Source organism: Amblyomma maculatum, chromosome 8 (genome assembly GCF_055883805.1).
Source record: "Amblyomma maculatum isolate TAMU_Amacu chromosome 8, ASM5588380v1, whole genome shotgun sequence".
NCBI lineage: Eukaryota > Metazoa > Arthropoda > Arachnida > Ixodida > Ixodidae > Amblyomma > Amblyomma maculatum.
In genome coordinates this window covers 51,409,536-51,429,885 of record NC_139351.1, presented here as the reverse complement: position 1 = coordinate 51,429,885, position 20,350 = coordinate 51,409,536, and the positions used below count along the sequence as shown (strand labels likewise).

General features: G+C 46.7%; 1 non-coding gene across 1 annotated transcript; it reads left to right on the top strand.

The window, feature by feature from the left end:
• The first annotated feature begins 20,003 nt into the window (after positions 1-20,003).
• Positions 20,004-20,076, top strand: TRNAL-UAA (transfer RNA leucine (anticodon UAA)). Its single transcript has one exon. It is a non-coding gene; the product is annotated as a tRNA-Leu (tRNA).
• The last annotated feature ends 274 nt before the right edge of the window (positions 20,077-20,350 follow it).

The window sequence follows — 20,350 nt, the reverse complement described above, 5'->3', positions numbered from 1 at the left end:
GGGGCATTGTTTGCTTTAACCGCATGCTTGATGTTGTGCACTGCAGTCACCTACTGTCAGTAGCTGTGGCCGTCCGCTTATACTTTAGCCTTTTGTATTATTGCTCGGAATCTGACCTTTTCGGTTTTTCGAGCTGTAGACTTTGAGTATGAAAATATTCCACTCTGTGATGCTCCCGGCTAACACCTCCACTAACACGTGTTCTGTGTCCCAGGATCGTATCTCATGCTCCAAAGCTGCCACATTTCCTTTTACTAGCGTTGTCACCCACGTGTTTGTTACTATGGAAAGCATATTATCCTGCCAAGTTCACAGGATACCTGTTTCCTGCAGTGCTATTGCGAGAGGCTTGTTTTCTTATTGCTTAGGATGCTGTTGTAGCACTGGCCTCTTTCTCCTCAAACCTCTGCAATTCCGCTGCCAGATTTATTTGTTAATATTCTTCGTTCTGTACATATTGAAGCTGAAGTATCGCTTCCTCTGCTTTTAGCTCCTACCTTTTGCTGGCTGCCAACTCCACCTGTATTAGGCTATCGTCTGCCTCTTTTTGCATCCCTTCATTTAGCTTCCGAATCTGTGCATTTATTTGCGCATTCATTTGTTTTATAATATCTGTGACGTTTGTTATCACACTCTCTAGCTTTGTGAAGCCATTTTTCAATCCTGTGAGCCTAGTTTTCAGTTCTTTCGAAGTCCCCGTGTCATTGTTTTTGCGTTTTGCTGGCGGCGATTGTATAGGTCTCATGTCCTTATCGCTATTACTCCCGCTTTGTTTCCAGCTGCTGTTCGTGTTACAGCTGTGGATAGCTGCATCTGTGTTTGTGCCTGCGTTAGATTCGGCTATTTTTCAAGTAAACGTATGGTTTCGTTTTGCTGTTGTATTGTCGTCTGCATTTCCAAGGTTTGCTCATTAGCCTACTTTCTCGTCCTGACTATTCCCCTGACCTAGTAGCGACTCAACTGCGAAGCTGATGCTTTTCTCTCCCGGCGTCTTATCTCTTCCCCGTGGGTTGCCGGTTTGCTTGGGGTTGTCTGTGTACTTTGGCTTGTTTTCGGCAACTGGAGCTGCTTGTCCTCCTGGATTAACACCTGTCTCATGACTTGCTTCTGCCACTGACTAGACCTACTCCTTTTTCGGTTCCCCTAGAGTTGTGTCCTCCAATTTTTCGTTGTGTTCACCGAAATGTGTATCCGCCTCATTCCCCGCCCCTGTTGTGCAGAGGTAAAACGCCTGATTACTGTGCCAGAGTTTCTGGGTTCGCTCCTGACCGCTGGCAGCTGTGTTTCGATGAAGGAGAAACGAAGAGGTGTCAGTGTGTTGTTGGATGTTAGTGCACAATACATTCCCTAGGTTGTTGTGGCTGTAAGAAGAAGGAAAAGAAATTGCACGGGCCTGCTACTGGCTCTGTTGCTGAGCCACCTCCACTGTCTTGTACGGACAGCAGAGACAAATAAAGAGGGAGAGCAAGCAGCGCGCCGCAACAGCCGTCGTCCCCCATTTAAGCGGTGGCGAGTGCAATGACGGCCTACAACCGATAAGCATTTGGTAGCTGGCTAACCGCCGCCGCAAGCAGCGTTGACCTACCGTCCCAGTCCCGTGGGGCTGGGAATAGCCACTGTTCACGGCCTCCCAAAAAAGATCTCCAGGTGGTCTTTGTTGATGCGACTAAAGAAGGAAAAGAAAACGCACTGGCGTGCTACTGGCTTTGTAGCTGAGCCACCTCCGCTGTCTCGTGTGGACAGAAAATAAAGTACAGAAGAAATAAAAAGAAGAGGGAGAAAAAAATGCGCGTCGCAACAGTCGTCGTTCAACACCGAAACTGTAGCGGGTGCAGTGACAGCCTACAACAAATAAAATGCGGTTGCAGGCTAGCCCCCGACTCAAGCGGCAGTGACCTACTAGTTCCAGCCCCGTAGCCCCAGGAGCAGCCCAATTTACTCGTATCCTTCCGATTCCGGCTTCTCTTTCTCTTTTTCCACTTTCACTCCCACATTCTCAATTTCCCTTACAGCGCTGATCAGGTGTTCTTAGAAACAAGTGTGACAGATACTGTGCCTTCCCTTTTCCGTGAACCGATTATTATTCATTCCCAAAAACAGTACTTAAACAAACGGCTCTCCACTTTCGCTCCCACCTTCCTTCATTCCTTTACGGCACTGTTCAGGTGTCCAAAGAACAAGTGTGACAGACACTATGCCTTTTCCTTTCCAATGAATTATTTTTATGCAGTCCAGGCATGTGTACTGTCACCTTGAACAACCTTGAAGATCAAAGATGCTACTGCGCCTTCCCTACCCTATAAAACGCTTTGTACTGGTTGTTTTCATTAAAGACCCCACCGGCCATCTCGCCCGCTGGTCGCTTAGACTGCAAGAGTATGATATATGAGTTATACATCATACAGGGAGCAAGCACTCCGACGCAGACGCTTCATCTCGCTCGCCGGTGCCTCCTGAGGCTCCGTTGTCCTCTGCCTTAAGCTCCACATTGTCTTCCTTGTCCATCGACGAAATGTACAATACACATGTACAGTACAATACACAAGAAAAATATTAAAACATGATCTTGACCTGGTTAATTGTAGATGTCCATAATTCCGTGCTTCCACTCCAAGTTTAAGGCTCCTTGCTACACCCAAACCCTAATTTACGGCGTATTTTGGTTTGCTCGGTACGGTGGCTCCGCAAGAGAGGAAACGACAGAAGAGATGAAGAAAGCGGGCTGTTCCGATTAGCATCTACCGAACCAAGAGGCAGCGCAAGTGGTTCGGATACCCAGAGAAACGAGTGTGACAGATGCTGCGCCTTTCCACTCCTGTGAACCAATGATGATGATGATGATAATAATAATAATAAATATTAATATTAATATTATTATCATTATTATTATTATCGCTACACCTCTAGGCTCTCACAAGCTTGTGCCGTAAACATGACGCCCATTGAAAAAATTGGAGGCTTATCAAATTTAAGCCCAGTGGATGCGAAGCATGTTAAGCAGCTGCCTCAGTGTGGATGGGGCTAAGTCACGGAGACGTGGTTTTAGGTTAATCGTCGTACTTTATTCTTTGCAGCCCGACAAACACACTCTTATGGTTTCCGTAGCACGCTGCAGCCTTCGTTCTGCATTCCTATTATTAACGTCCTTAGCGTTTGGAGGCATCTTGACCGCACACACGCCCGGCGCAAAGACGCTGGCGCGGTTGCGGGCACAGAGACTGACGCTACGGCGGGCGCGCGCCGCTTCATCCCTGGCGTGACGTCACATATCACGTGATGCAGCGATGGTGGCGCCGCCGCCGCGTCGCGCGCGACGGCGCGAACCGAAGCATGGAGGCCTCCGCCGGGCGACGTCCGACAGCGTACGACGGCGCGATATGAGGCCCCATCTGCAGCCGGTGTGACGTCATCACGTGACGTCACGTCATGTGATCTCACTTCAAGGTCAAAGGTGGCCACCGCCGGGAGGCGACCGACGGCGCAATATGAGGCCCCATCTGCAGCCGGTGTGACGTCATCACGTGACGTCATGTCAAGTGACCCCACTTCAGGGTCAATGGTGGCCACTGCCGGGCGTCGCGCGAAGGCCCGATTGGATTGGATTGGTAAAACGTTTATTCGGGGCCTGCAGTAGAACGCGCGCGCGCTCCGGACGGGGCCTACGTCGTCCTCTGGGCACCGGCCGCGCGGCCTGGATCCCCGCTCGCCGTGGCCGGCTCGCTGGTTCCCTGCCGGGCCAGCGCCTTGATGACCTGCTGGACGGCCCAGAGTTACTCCTCTTGATTGTCGCTCCCTGCGGCTGCTTCCAGTCGCGGCGGGATCCTCCCAGACTTAGCTTCTTCCTGGTACTGGGTACAATTCCACAGCATATGTGCGAAGCCGGCAGTCTCCGTTCGGCAGACTGCATTTGTCTGTCGGGTGGGTCTCGGGATACATTCTATGCATCAGCAATGGACTGGGGAGTGAGCCCGTCTGTAGCTGTCTGAATAAAACGGCTTGCTCTCTCGACTGAGCCCCGAGCAAAGGGGTGGAAGAGGTCTGCGAGCTAGGCGGAACACCTTGGTTATTTCGTTGTAGTCCGTCATGCGGTCTTTGGTGCTGAACCACAGCGGCCACCCGAAACCTACGTTAATATGCTTCGCATAAAAGCATGCGCCACGAATCGCTAGGCCGCTCGTCTCCCTCAAGCTTGCGCCGCCTCTGGGGGCGGTAGAAACTAGTGGGAACCGCCCGCTTTCTTTGTCTCTTTCGTTTTCTCTCTTGCGCAGCCACCGTACCAAAAAAACTCAAATGCGCCAATTTTACGAGCCCTCATCGTCGCAGAGGTTTCCACTTGGAACAGTCTTGAGGTAAAAGACAGATACTGCGTTTTTGTTTCTTATAAACTAATATACAAAACACAACAAAAATATAAGAATATAACGGAGGCGCCTAAGCCTGAGGCCTCACCTCTAAGAGACCATGCTGCGCTGCTCGGACCCTGGGTTCCAGTTGCCGCCATCATGCTTGCCTGTGACGCCACGCCCAATGTATGTCGGCCTGCGTCTGAGGCGGTGCCCCGCTATCCACCCCAAGCGACGGTGGGCAGGAGCGCCTTCATCCGCTGGTGTAAATAAAAATTTCTACTCTCTCTCTCCCTTACTAGAGTAGGTGTGGGTGCCTACAGTCACTGACGTCAATATCGAGGGCATAGCCACGCCACGGACTCGAAGTACTCCATGTTAAAACTAAGACGAACTTTTTTACGAATCACATGTGTCTATTCTTAACCTATTTAGCGCAATTTTAATATGCCCTGTATGAAATAATATGGGAGTATGTACAAGCCAAAGTGGGGCACAAAAGACGCATAAATAAGCATGAAGGACTAGTAGGAGGTGGCTGAGTTATGCATACACGTCTGTTTCTTCTTTACAGACTCCTCTAATTCCTTTACATTGCATGTGGGATATATATAAGGAGTTTTTGGAGGTGTGAATAGGTCCCATGTACCGTGATACAGCAGTTTCATGTGCTCCCTAATAAAGATTTGTTTATGAAAGGTAACAAAGGCGAAGTTTGGTACACGCATGCGGTGTTCCAAGTAAATTAAATCAAAATTGGAAAACAACAGACCTTTTTCGAATTTGAATGAAATGAAATTATTGAAAGTTTATTTTGCATTATCGACGTCTGCACACGCGACTCTGAGCGGATGCGGCAATTATAATGAACAATCGCTGCACGTCTTTTTAGTTTATCTAGCTTGTTCATATGCTAGACTTCCTGGTCGTCTAAAAGCCACGAATTGAGGCGCCAAGTTTCCTACCCGCGAGAGACCAGACTCCTATCAGTGAAACGAAGGATGACACACACACCTGTGAGCACTCTACGAGGAGGGAACAGACCACATGACGTGCATGCAGAAGTTAGTGTTGGAAAGACGTAGACACGATCCAGGCTGCTCTGAAGGTGCCTGCAAGCCCAAGTCATTCCTTTCTGTCGCTAGAGGGGCACATTCCAGGCATCAACTAGACCTAGCTTCTCCACCAGCTCCCTAAGCGCCTGCGCTCACTGCCTATCGCGTTCTTTAGACGGAGTGTCACAAGAAGAGAGGCGACCCGCCCTGTCGATAACACAGTTGAAGTCACCAACCAGAACCACCTTGGATGGACCTAATAACTGAGGACCAAGGCGCCTAAAGAATGCACCCTGAGAACGACCATTGTTCGGAGTGTAGACATTAACGTATACAAATGCAAGAATTATCAATCCACAGATAGGACACGGCCCTCATCACCCCTGGAGTTGCACAAAACCGAGCCGCGGCAGCATGACATAAAAACATTGCCAACCCCACAAGAACACAACGCCGCTTCGCTACAGCACGACATGTTACAAAATGTCCTCCACTATATTGTCCCTAACTAACCTCTCTTTAACCATTTAAAGCTTGATAAATATTTCAAACCTACCATCACCGCCAACATTCAATATTGTTAACATGACTGTCAATCATAGCAAACCTCCAGTATCAACTAATGATGCGTACTTTAACCGAACAAGTCCATTACTTGTATGTCGTAAAAAAAACACCTAATGCTTCTGTAGCGTGGCAGTTTGCCGGCATTCGAGCCGTTTTCTTCACGCGACACCCTACTTCCTTACCGGCCTGATTCCTCTTAAGCGAACACCGTACCTGAAGCCCCTAGATACGCTGAGAAGTGCAGAAAGCTCGCCCGATCGTTCATTTCTTCCAGCCAGGGCCGACAGAAAAATCGTTTTGATGCCGCTCGCGCTGCCAGAAGCGTTCTTTCGCAAGCCCATGTTATGCTAAGTGGGCCTTGTACATCAGCTGATATCTTCTTCCAGCTACTGTGAAATACAATACCAACGACTCCACGGTGTCCTTGAGCACACCTTACCATTCAACTACATTATTGAGCACGTCACACCTTCTCCACACCTTCTACGACGTGGACGTGAGGCTGTCCATGTCTCTCGGGTAAAACCCTACTACGAGCCAGACGTACTGTTGCCCGCTTGAGTCGTCAGGCTGGCTCCCTCATCTCCTTGGGGGGGGGGGGGGGGGGGGGGGGGGGGGGGGGGGGGGGGGGGGGGGGTATTGTAAAGAAGGTGACCAGGCACCAGCGCGCCGGCACGAGACGCGAGCACCAGCTGTTCGAGCAGGGATCTGCGAGCGCCTACCTTTACCTAGCCCTAGCAAGCGAGTACGCCGAACAATAAAGCTGGTCATAGGGGGATTCATTTGAAAGGTTCGTAATGAGGAGTATTCATGTCAAGCGGATCATTCATGCAAAACCGACCAACCTGTGTTGGGTGTGACATGAAGGTAATAAAAACGAAAAAGGTACTGTATTGGAGTGGCCGCGTGTTTGCCTCGCAGTATGAAGAACCATGTTCGACTCCGCGGGTTTCCGGGCAACGTTTATTGTTTTTTATTTGTAGTTTTAGTGTTACAATCACAAAGCCAATACCGGCTCTTTTCCAGTCTTGAGGCGTTAAAATGTACACACCGAATTAGGAAAGTGCCAGCAGGCTCAGCTCACCTGCACAAGATCCCATCTGCATATGCTGTGACCCGCACTATGCCGTTTCCTGACAATGGTAGACCTTAAATACGTGATGGCGATATACCGCCAAAAAGAAAAGGTTCTAATACCAGGACAAACACACTGAGGATAGTGATCAATATTGATGAAGAGGATGGGTTACCAGTCAAGTGGCAATGGGCTGCAAAGTATCTTCATACACTAAGAGGACTTTATTATACTTGCACAACAAAATACATACCGATATACACATAGTCCAAAGGTGTCTTCAATAGCGCAATAAAGGGTGCATGTCTGCCCTGCCCAACGATGATTACTGTAGTGCCAAGTTAAGTACGCAACATCTAGGTGTTAAAATATTCAACGTCCCTAAAACATGAATTGCAAGAACGGGGATGTTCGCACTTCTCACATGCCAGTGAGCCGTAATATCAAACAGCAGATGGCACTTGATAAATACAATGTCGGCAATGTCAGCCCTTCTCCATAGAATACAAAGGGAAGTCTATTGACTTCCCATCATGTAGAACATACATATTGTACAAAATACACCCACTGCATTTATATTCTAAAGCAGCAGCAGGTTTTGGCTGCGCATCTATGCTACTTGCATCAAAACAGGATATGACAAAGAAATGCAACATACATTTTGCTACAGAAACAAAATCCTCAAGAACCATCTCACTGCCCTAGTGGGACACATATTGGATAGAACACAGCTTACGTGCCTATATCGAACCATTTGCATCTTCTGCCTGCTCCCTCTTGAACGAAATACCCAGCGCCGTAATAAGCGTCATTTGACAGAATCGGCATTTGAAAGCGGTGTTTTGTGAATGGTCATTGATGTTATGCCAGCAAACAAGCCTATACATTCATAGAAGCACTGCTTCTGTTTCTAGGGCTAACCTAATTGTCTCTTGAAAAATCAAATAGCTAACGACTGAGTCGTTTTTTTGGGGGGACTACAGAGAGATTATTATTTGCAGTCTCTTATGCAGGTGAGGTGATGGAGTGCAGGCGTTTTACCAAATATTACAGCGAGCTTAAGATTTCACCTGAAGATCAGATAATATTAATTGGTTCACAGGGAAAGACAAAGTATCTGTCACACTTGCTTCTGTGGACACCTGTACCGCGCCGTAGGACACGGGAGGAAGGTGAGAGTGAAAGTGGATAGATAGAAAGGGGTGCCGTAGTGGAGGGCTCTGGAGTAATTTCGACCACCTGGGGACTTTAATTGGGCGCTGACATCGTCAGTACTCCCCTGATGGGGCTGGGGCAGGTGGGTCACCGCCGCTTGCAGCGGGAGCTGGCCTGCCGCACAATATTTATCTGTTGTAGGCCGTCATTGCACCCGCCACCGTTTAGGTGGTGGACGATGGCTGTTGTTGCGACGCGCGTCTTTCTCTCCCTCTTCCTTTTCTTTCTTCTCTATTTTATCTTCTGTGTGCACGAGGCAGCGGAGGTGGCTCAGCTACAGAGCCAGTAGCAGGCCCGTGCATTTTCTTTTCCTTCTTCCTACAGCCACAACAACGCTGACATCGCACAGCACACGGACGCCTCTTCGTTTCGCATCCGTCGAAACGCAGCCGCCGAGGTCGGGTTCGAACCCGGGTAATTCCGCTCAGTAGTCGGGCCTGTTACCACTGTATCACCCCGGCGGGGCCAAGATCAGAGGAAATTGGTTTTTATATTGTTTTTATATAGAAGGAAAGGCGCAGTGTCGCCCACTTTGTTTCTCTGGACACCAGAACCACACTGTAAGGAAATGGAGGAAGATCGAAGTGAAGAGTGGAAAGAGGATGAGGTGCCTGGTGGAGGACTCGGGTGTAATTTTGTTTTCCTGGCGATTCACATGCACTGACTTATCATAGCACACTCATACCTTCCCGTTTATCCTCCATCGAAACTCAGCCGGTGGCAGTCGGTTTTGAACTCGGCAATCTCCAACTGTAGTCCCTGCATCACCGGGCCAACATGGCGGGAAGGATACAATTCAGCCTTTTCAAAATTCATTTTCCACTCGAGAGGACACTAAATAGAAAAGAGGAGTTTATCAGACAATTACAGGCAGCGGTGCCACTGTGCCAAATTTGGTGCCACGTGAAAAGAGGCTCTATCTGACATATTGAAGCATTCGCTTCAAAACCGCTGTCTGTAATTTTCTGATAAACTCCTCGTTTCTATTTAGCGTCCTCTCGAGTGGAAGATAAATTTTGAAAATGCTGAATTGCATCCTTCCCGTTATGGTGGCCCCGTGATGCAGGGACTAGAGTGGCAGATTGCCCCGGTTCGAATCCGACTGCCACCCGCCGAGTTTCGATGGAGGACAAACGGAGAGGTGTCCGTGTGCTCGGAGATAGTGCATCTGAATCACCTGAAGGACAAAATTAACCCCGAGTCCTCCACCAGGCACCTCTTCTTCTTTCCACTCTACTCCAATCTTCCTCCATTTCCTTACAGTGTGTTTCCGGTGGCAAGTGTTAGAGATGCTGCGCCTTTCCTTCTCTGTAAAACCAATTTCATCTGATCTTCAGTGCCCCGCCAGGGTGGTGAGTGGCAAGATGCCCGACACTGTGCCGGAGTTATAGTGCTCTAGAAGATTGGGCAGTGTGTCGACCGCGCCGCGAAATGCATGAGAGCGAGGGGCCGCTTTTGCGATGGCGGAGGCGTCGCAGCGCAGAGGGCGCCACCAGCAACTTGTGTGTCAGCCGTCCGAGCGCCCGCGTATGCGCGCTGTGCGGCGGGGCGGATACCGCGCGGACTGTACGTTCTTGTTTGCTTGTGCGTCGTCTCGAGCTGTTCGCGACAAGATTTTACAAATATGCCGGTTTACGGGGCTCAGTACTGTTAGCAATCACCTAATTTATTTTCCATTTTGGCCGTCGGCAAGACCTCGGGGAAGTAACATGACAGGAGTTGACTCCGAAGAAAACAGATTGGAGAGGGCCGGCGTACGACTCGCACAGCACGCATCACTCGCCGTACAGCTTGCTTTAGCATTCCTAAATCACCCAATTCACGTCCAGAAATGTAGTCGTTTTGAAAAGAGGGCAGTGTGGAGGCAGGATGTGTGAAGAAGTGAAATATACAACACGTGCGTTCGAGCTCTGACTAAAACTGGTCACAGTAACTCCATTATCAAAACAGTCCAAAATAGTATATTCCGTTGTTTCCCACGCCAACTATGCCGACTACAGTACGTCACTGAATCCACAAGAGAAGTCGGAATTCAGTTGGAATGAATTAAATGTGGACTACCCCGCATGGAGGTAGAGAAAAAGAAAAAGTTTCCATTCTATGGTACGCAAGCCACCGGTAATATGCAAGTCATTGCCTCCAGAAGATCGCTCTAGTCCTGTTTTATGTACATACAAAATTAAAAAAAATTAATAGCTTTGAAAAAGAAATAAAGACGGGAAATAGAGGACGCAGAGGCTATAGGGTATACGCTTATTCGCTTCCGCTAGATCATCCTTCTGCGAAAGAGAGGTTGTGAGGCCGGCACGGTTTCTCACCACGAACAAAAATAGCGCTATAGGTTCGAAGCTAGGTCGCAATTTACTCAAAAATTTGGCTCGGATGCACCGTCCTTTTCGACTGCTTTGCACTTCAGATTTTGCAAACTTCCTGTAAAATGTGAAGGTTCAAAAAGTTTACCTACTTGGGGCACACCCGCGGCAAGCAGCCCGATAACATATAGTCCGCTAAGCACTAGTTGCAAGTATATCCAGTCGATTACTCATATTCCCCTCCCCCTCCCCCCCCTACCACACACTCAAAGAATGAACACGTATTATGTCCGCATTCGATTTCGGCATTATATTAATTGCTTGCTTATTAGGTGCTCGTCATCTTTTTCGCATTTTTCCTCTTTCTCTCGGTGCGCGCCAAGAACTGCATCATACCTGCCAATTCGACGCGCAATTATCAGTACTTTTATTTTTGTTTGTTTGCTCTGTACCATTTGATGCAAGTAAAGCGTCCGCACTCAAGTGCCTACTATGAACGTATTAAGTATGTGACAGGTTTAATTTTTCACATTTTATTTGAATTAATGCCGTAGCTGTACTTGACTTTTTGCTTTTTTTTTCATCTAAACAACTGGTTCACCCATTGGTTAGTGGCACGCAAACAAATATCCGTGATATACGTATATGTTAATCACGAACAAAGAATAAATGCTTGAGTCGCGTATACCTTGTTTACTGTTTTTTTTTTTGCCGGTAAATACCACAGTGCTTTAAATTAGTACGGTAGGGAATAAATATGTTTTGCTCGCACACTGTATTTGTAACTTATATAAGCGGTGATTAGGGCACGTAAAGAACACCGATTAAAGAGATATATTACAGATTACTCACGATTTAAGATAAACGCCGTTATGTATTAATAAGCGCAAGCTGCAAAATGTAAGCAGGTGTTCGTAAATAAGGTTTGTAAAAAATAGGTGCTCCTAAAGAGGCCTTACGAAGCACAAGCTTTGATTCGCATGTACACTGTTTTTCTCCGCGTGTTAATAGCGCTCCTCGGCAGTAGCCTTTATTCCCTGACGGGAAACACGAATGCAAAACACCACGCTTCGTTGCAAACATTAAGTACAAATTGCTCATCTGGACGATTTGTAACTGTCCGCAGGAAGAAATGTTGAGAGTTTCAGATAGCGATTCAAACATCGCGCGCTGCTTCGAAGGACTACCCAAGCGTGCACGATGTCTCCAGATAGACGTAAAAGAATGGCAGAGATCAGTTTAAGCACCTGGAATAAGTCGCCTATTTATTATTTATCACACTAATTGCGTAGCGTCTGAAAATCGCTCCAAAGAGAACCGCACCCCTCCTCTATAGCCCCGCTATCCCGCGGCCGCTACGCGCCGAGCGGCGAACGTGGCACCCCTGTTGCACGTCGCGCCCTCTCGCGGGAGTCGGTTCTTGTCATCGCAAAAGCGGCCCGCTCTCCGGCGCCGGTCGTCACACTGCCCAATATTCTAGAGCACTATACCGGAGTACCCGCGTTCGAAGCCGACCTCAGCGGCTGCGTTTCGATGGAGGCGAAATATAGAGGCGTCCGTGTGCTGTGGGATGTCAGCGCACGTTAAAGATCCCCAGGTGGTCGAAATTACCCCGTAGCCCTCCATTACAGCTCCTATTTCCCTCTTTTGACTTTCAATCGCACCTTCCTCCTTCCCTTACGGCGCGGTTCAGGCGTCCACGGAAACAAGTGGGGCAGATACTGTGCCTTTCCCTTCCTGTGAACTTATTATTATTATTATTATCTTATTTTCAGTTGAAATCTTAAGTTCGCTGTTATATTTTGTTAGAGCGGCTCCACTCCATCATCTCACCTGCATAAGAGACTACAAATAATAATCTCTCTCTGTGGTCCCAGAAGAAAAAATGACTCAGTCGTCACTATTTGATTTTGCAAGAGACAATTAGCTTAGCTCTGGAAACAGAAGCAGTGCTTCTATGTATGTATTGGCGCGTTTGCTGGCATATCATGAATGGTCATTAAGAAAACACTTCGGCTCTATATGCTGGTACTGTCAGATAAACCTGGTCGTGGCGCTGGCACGCAATGTGTTTCGTCTTAAGAGGGGGCCGGCTGCGGATGCCAATGGTTTGATATACGCATCCTCCACTCCGCCTGCCCTCAGTCACCCTTGGGTCATTGTGAGAAATGTAACCTGTGGTCTGTCGAATACGTGTCCCACTAGGCCAGTGAGAGTGTTCTTGAGGACCTTTTTTTCCTGTGAGAAAATGTATGTTACATTTCTTTGCTGTATCCTGTAGCAGCTTAGACGCGCAGGCGAAACCTGCTGCTGGTTTAGAATATAAATAAAGTGTATTTTTCACCATATGTATGTTCTACGTGATTGGAAGTCAATAGACTCTCTTCTGTATTGTATGGAGAAGGACTGGCAATGCTCGCATTGTTTTTATCAAGTGCCGCCTGCTGTTTGATATAATGGCGCGCTGACATGCGAGAAGTGCAAGCCCCTTCTTTCCATTCACGGTTTAGGAATGGTAAGTGTTTTAACACGTACAGTCGTCAGCAAAAGTGGTATACAACACTCAGCCGGTGGCGGAGCTCGAGAAAACTGCCTCCCAACTTTATCTAGAAATCGCATCTAAGATGAAGACAATGGCAGCGATGCCCCATTTTATCACCATGCATATGTCGATGTCGCTGTGTCTTACGCTGTAGCTAGATAGTATTTCGATGCAGTTTTCTCGAGCTCTGTCACTGGCTGAGTGTTGTATACTACTTTTGCTCACGACTGTAGATGATGTGTACTTCTCAACTTGGCACTAAGGTAATCATCGTAAGGCAGGGCAAACATGCACCCTGTATTGCATTATTTAAGACACCTTTGGGCTAAGTGTATATCAGTATGTATTTTGTTTTGGACTTATAATAAAGTTCTCAGTGCATGGAGGTACATTGCAGCGCATTGCTTCTTGACTGGTAACCCATCCTCTTCATCAAGATTGATTCCTACCCTTAGTGTGTTTCTGCTGGTATTAGAACCTTTTCTTTTTGGCTGTACATCGCCATAGCGTATTTAAGGTATACCATTGCCAGAAAGCGGCACAGTGCGGGTCACAGTATACGCTGATGGGATCATGTTCTACACTGCAGGTGAACTGAGCCAGCTGGTACTTTCCTAATTCTGTGTGTGCATTTTAACACGATAGCCTCACGACTGGAGAAAAAGCCGGTACTGACTTTCTAATAATAACACGAAAACTACAATTTAAAAAAAAAACAATAAATGTCGCCCGGAAACCCGCGTTGTCCAACATTTTTCTTCACACTGCGAGGCGACCACACGGCCACTCCACCACAGTACCTTTTTCGTTTTTATTGCCTTCATGTCACAACCAACACAGGCTGGTCGATTTTGCATGAATTATCCGGTTTACATGAATACTCCTCATTACGAACCTTTCAAATGAATCCCACTATGACGAGCTTTATTGTATGGCGTACTCGCTTGCTAGGGCTAGGTAAAGGTAGGCGCTCGCAGATCCCGGCTCGAACAGCTGGTGCTCGCGTCTCGTGCCGGCGCGCTGGTGCCTGGTCACCTTCTTTACAATCCCCCCCAAGGAGATGAGGGAGCCAGCCTGACGACTCAAGCGGGCAACAGTACGTCTGGCTCGTAGCAGGGTTTTACCCGAGAGTCATGGACAGTCTCACGTCCACGTCGTAGAAGTTGTGGAGAAGGTGTGACGTGCTCAATAATGTAGTTGAATGGTAAGGTGTGCTCAAGGACACCGTAGAGTCGTTGGTATTGTATTTCACAGTAGCTGGAAGAAGATATCAGCTGATGTACAAGGCCCACTTAGCATAATATGGGCTTGCGAAAGAATGCTGTTCGTAGCGTGAGTGGCATCAAAACGATTTTTCTGTCGGCCCTGGTTGGAAGAAATGAATGATCGGGCGAGCTTCCTGCACTTCTCAGCGTATCTAGAGGCTTCATGTACGGTGCTCGCTTCTGAAGAATCGGGCCGGTAAGGAAGTAGGGTGTCGCGTGAAGACAACGGCTCGAATGCCAGCCAACTGCCACGCTACACGAGCGTTAGGTGTTTTTTCACTACATACAAGTAAGGGACATGTTCGATCTAAGTACGCACCACTTAGTTGATATTGGGGATTTGCTGTGATTGATAGTCATCATAAAAATACTGAATGTTGGTGGCGATGGTGGAGGTTTCAATATTTATCAACCACTAAATTGTTAAAGAGAGGTTAGTTGGGGAGAATATAGTGGAGGACATTTTGTAACAGGTCCTACTGGAGCTAAGGCGCGTCGAACTACCGTAAGGTTGGCATTGTTTTTATGACAAGCTTCCGCGGCTCGGCTTTGCGCCACTCCAGGGCAGATGAGGACCGCTTCCTTTCTGTAAATTGATGATTGTGGCATTTGTATAGTAAAGGTCTACACTCCAAAGAATGGTCGTTCTCAGGGTGCATTCTTTAGGCGTCTTGGCCCTCAGTTAGTAGGTCCATCCGAGATAGTTCTGGTTGATGACTTCAACTGTGTTATCGACAGGGCGGATCGCTTCTCTTCTTGTGGCACTCTGTCTAAAGAGCGCGATAGACAGTGAGCGCGGGCGATTAGGGAGCTGGTGAAGAAGCTAAATCTAGTTGATCTCTTGAGGGTGCACAGCTCAGGAGAGAAAGGAATGACTTGGGGGCTTGCAGGTGTCTTCAGAGCAGCCTAGATTGTTTCTACGTCTCTCCAACACTGACTTCTGCATGCACGCCATGCGGTCTGTCACCTTCGCGAAGAGTGCTGACAGGTGTGTGTCATCCTTCGCTTCACTGATAGGAGTATGGTCCCTCGCGGGTAGGGGACTCTACGCCTCAATTCGTGGTTTTTAGATGACCAGGAAGTCGTAAAGAAATTTTCCCGCATTCTTAAATGTTCCCTGAAGTCGAACGCGGCTTTGGACAGTGCTGGGTTGGACACAATGAGGTTGTAGCGCGTAACTGTTTCATGGCGGTGCAAATTAAGCGGACACGTGAGAAGTGACAGGAGATTACCATCATCTCTGATGTCGTCCTTCTGCTCTCGAAGCCTCTTTCTGCTGGCCGGGGGTGAATAACCGATGCATTTGCCTGGCAGCTCATCCGGATCCGGCATTAACACCAAAGTCGCTGGGATATTCTTATTGATATGGCACGGGCTGAGCGGTGGAGGAGACAGCATTGGTGTAGCAGGCACTTCCTCCGACGCCACTTGACGCGCACGGAGGCCTCCCTCACAGAGTTTGTATACTCAGTTACGGGTTCCAAATTACGAGCGCTGCGACGGAGAACACCAACGAGAGAGTAATGACAAGGCCACTCGCTACTATCAACTGAAAGTTTATTCGAAGAACACAGATTAAATACTAGCAGAAGACAACCAAAGGCACATGGACTTCACATATTTTTCCTAGGTATCCAGATATAAAATCTCACAATCTTGGATGCTTACAGATGGTGAGCTCACGCACGTGTCACTGTTATTATGGATGTGATTTGACTCTGACAGTTCTCTAGTCATTTGATCTTTGTGTCTAAACTTAATCTTGGTTTTATTAAAAAGCGGTAGGCATTTTTTCCTACTTGGCACATTTGACCCACTAGGTTTATTCAGATGACAGTCTCTATAATGAAGGGCCAAATTGGATGAAGGGGCACTATTCAAAGAAGTTTTATTTTGGCGTAGGCGCCTATTAATACATTTGTCGGTTTGCCCTACATAATTTTTCCCACATTTAAAAGGTATTTGATACACAACCCCTTCTTCACATGCGACAAAACGGGAATCATGGTCCACTTGGCACGCACTTTTTCTTGTTCTACTTTTTTGTTTCTGATCTCTAGCCCTTCTGTCAACAACCGCACAAATTTTACCCAGCTTATTAGGAACCGAAAATAACACTTTAACTCCATATCTACTGCCGATTTGCTTAAGCCTATGGGATAACCGATGGATATACGGGATCACTGCATACTTCTTTCTATCGCTATTGATATGGACCTGTGTACCCTCTCTACCAAAAGCCTTAATCTTCTTTATGATTTTATTGCTAGCTAGAATTATCACATCCATCGGGAAGCCCGCTAACCTTAACCTTTGGACCTGTTGTTTGAAACTGCTATCTATAGCATGAACACATAATTTTGTAGCAGCAGAACTTAAACAAGACACTACAATGCCACATTTTACTATCTTTGAATGACCTGAATGATAACTAAGCAAGGGCTTCTCTGACCGCTGTAGAAGAGACCAACAAACATGATCCAACTTTATTTCTAATCTTATATCCAAAAATTGAAGCTGGTTGCCCTCCGGTAATTCAAACGTGAATTTCAATCCATACCCACAGTCTACAAATGTTTTCAAAACCATATCCACTTGACTATTGAAGTCCTGGGCTTCAACAAAAACCAAATAATCATCTACATATCGGAAGACTTTTTTTACATAGTTACCTAATTTGTCATTAATGGATCTGTCCACATAAGAAACAAATATGTTGCTAAGAACTGGAGCCACTTTTGAGCCAATGCACACCCCAGATTTTTGTATAAATAGTCTACCCTCCCAATCAACAAATGTGGATTTAAGATAAAAAGACCATAGCTCTAAAAAGGAACCAACAGATACACCGCACTTTGAAATGAATGCCCCTTCATCATTTTCCACTTCTATACATTTTTTAACATACTGGAGGAGCCTACTATGCGATAATGAATAGAATAAATCCTGCACATCAATACTGAACATGCCACACACACCAGGATTGCTGCATTTCAAACATTCTACAACTGCCACTGAATTAGGTACGAGAAATGGATCTTCTACGGAAAGTGAACATAAATTACTTAGCAAAAAACTTGAGACAACTAGTTGCCAGGTTCCCCGTTCAGTAACAATGGAACGAAAGGGAATGTAAATTTTATGTGTTTTAACAGAAAAAAAATACTTCTAAAAATTTTCCCTTCGTGTTTTTAATGGAGGTGTGCAATCTGTCTAACTTCATTTCTCCTAGTAGCCTTAACGCCTCGGTTTTTTGTTTCACGGACTGGTGCGCACACGCTTAAAATTCTTGGTGATCGAATCTATAGCCTTCTCACGGAAAAGATTCTCTGAGAGCGTAACAAAATAACCTTTTTTATCCGAAACAACCAGAGGCATTTTTGCGGACGTCAGGAATTCGATCAATGGAGCATAGCCCCACCTTCTGATAGGCCCTCCGTCACACTTCTTGAGGGCATCAACACCTTCTACAACGCACCTGGGTTGATCTTCTTACCGGGCTTGACGCGCAATAGTCCTTTCAAGAGAGAGTTTTTTCTTCTTTTCCCAAAGAAGGCTGCACACCGGATTTCGGACCCAACCTGAGGATCTCCTGAAACTTCTTTGGCACCGGCTGATCGCCCAAAACCAAGAGCTTCCCTTCAGAGCCCGGCGACGTTCCTTTGGAGGGTAACCAGGGACGGGCGGAGTACCAAAGGAAGTCAGTGTGCTTCTTCGCTAGTTCGCACCACGCACGGAAGTTCCGCACACGGAGCCTGTTCTTCCCACACGTCACCCAGAGGCAGTCCTTGTAGTAACGATGTTGTCGCCACCACTCCGAAGCCACAATCCTGCAGATACTGCGATTGTGCCCAGTAGACGGGAGCAAACCATCGCACAACACCTGGACCTCAACGGGGCAAAGAGCATGTCTGGCATGCCACGAAGCTATCCTAGCCTTGAAGGCACAAACTGCGATTAGAGTAGCCAGAGCAGCCTGGTTGTCAAAAGGAGCGGAATTAGGACATAGAACAGAGCTCATTGTACTAGAAATAAATTGCAGTAATACGGAAAGTTGAGCTAGTTGGTACTTGATTGCAAATTACGAGCGCCGCGACGGAGAACAACGAGAGCGTAATGACAATGACAGGCGCTATCAACTGGAAGTTTATTCGAAGAACACAGATTAAATACTCCCAGAAGACAACCAAAGGCACATGCGCTTCACAGATCTTTCCTAGGTATCCAGATATAAAATCTCAGAATCATGGATGCTTATAGATGGTGAGCTCACACACGTGTCACTGTTCTTATGGATGTGATATGACTCTGACAGTTCTCTAGTCATTTGATCTTTGTGTCTAAACTTACTTTGTGTCTTAACAAAACCAAGATTAGGTTTAGACACGAAGATCAAATGACTAGAGAACTGTCAGAGTCATATCACATCCATATCAAACCAGTGGGCTAGCCTTCATATTAGTGGATACCATAGGGAAAATGGTGCTGTCATCAGAGGGTAGTGAGTTAAACTATTCCGCTGAGAGCAGATTTGGTTGGAGTTTGTGCACAACTCATGCACCGAAGTAGCTGGTAATTACACCGAGGGCAATGACATTCGGACATTTTCATGAGCAAGAACTTAGAAGAACGATCCACATTTTGACAGGCACCAACACTAAAACTTCATTATCCTCATCTCCGTTACACTGAAAGTATAAATGCTAATACGAGAAAACTGCTCATGGAAGTTTCCTGTATTGAGAAAGCAACATCCCGAAGCTCAATTCAAAAACACCACGAAAGATCGACGAGACAAAATAGATGGCATATTCACCGCAAAAAGTGACAATGAGTCATTAAGAGGAAACACCACACTAGTTATGAGTAAAAGGCAAATAACTTAGCCAGGAATTTTACTGAATGGAGGTTTTGGGGAGTCATCGAATCTTAAGAGTCTTCTAGATTGTTTTCTCATTTCTTGCATGTATCTTGTTTTCAAATTGGATTTTAATTTTCATTTAAAGATATGTCAAAGGCATCCCGCAAAGATAATTATGAAGGAAAGAAGCCAACAGTCGGCGAGGCAAAGGAAAGCGTTGGGGATGATACTTTATTTCTTTTTTATAATGTTTACTTGGATAATCACGGAAATTAGTAATGTAATCTGTTTAGGGGAAAGATAATTAAACACAAAGTAGAACGTGGGTTCGGTTCCCACCATCGGCACGTTGTTTTTTCTTCTACTTTGTGTTTAATTATATTTCCCCTAAACAGATTACACTACTAATTTCCGTGATTATCCAAGTAAACATTAAAAAAAAAGACAAAGTACCATCCCCAACGCTTTCCTTGGCCTCGCCGACTGTTGGCTTCTTTCCTTAATGTATTATAACGAGCACCCTCATTTCCCCTTAATTGATCTGCTTGTAGCTTACGGGGGTCTCGGTTCTGGCAGTCTTGAAGCCATAGGTAGCGTAAGAGGGTTCTAGCAAAGCTTTCGCCCTCGCTCTTGATCATGTTCTACATGACGCTGGCGGTAACAATGGACGTTCCACGTCCGCCGCTATGGTTGGGGGTGGCGCTGGTGAACACTAAGCTCCATATACAGACAACATAAATACCCAAGCAAGTAGCAGGGGGGACAGCGGCCGATGTAGCTCAGTTGGAAGAGCACCGGACGTAATATTCGGAGGTCGTGGGATCGGTTCCCACCACCGGCACGTTGTTTTTTCTTCTACTTTGTGTTTAATTATCTTTCCCCTAAACAGATTACATTACTAATTTCCGTGATTATCCGAGTGAACATTAAAAAAAAAAACAAAGACATAAAGGACTATCCCCAACGCTTTCCTTGGCCTCGCCGACTGTTGGCTTCTTTCCTTCATGTATTATAACGAGCACCCTCATTTCCCCTTAAAAGATAATTATGGACATATGGAATTTCGGTACATTTCTAGGGGCTTGTTTGTTAGGAGCAAGTCAAATTTAAAATCC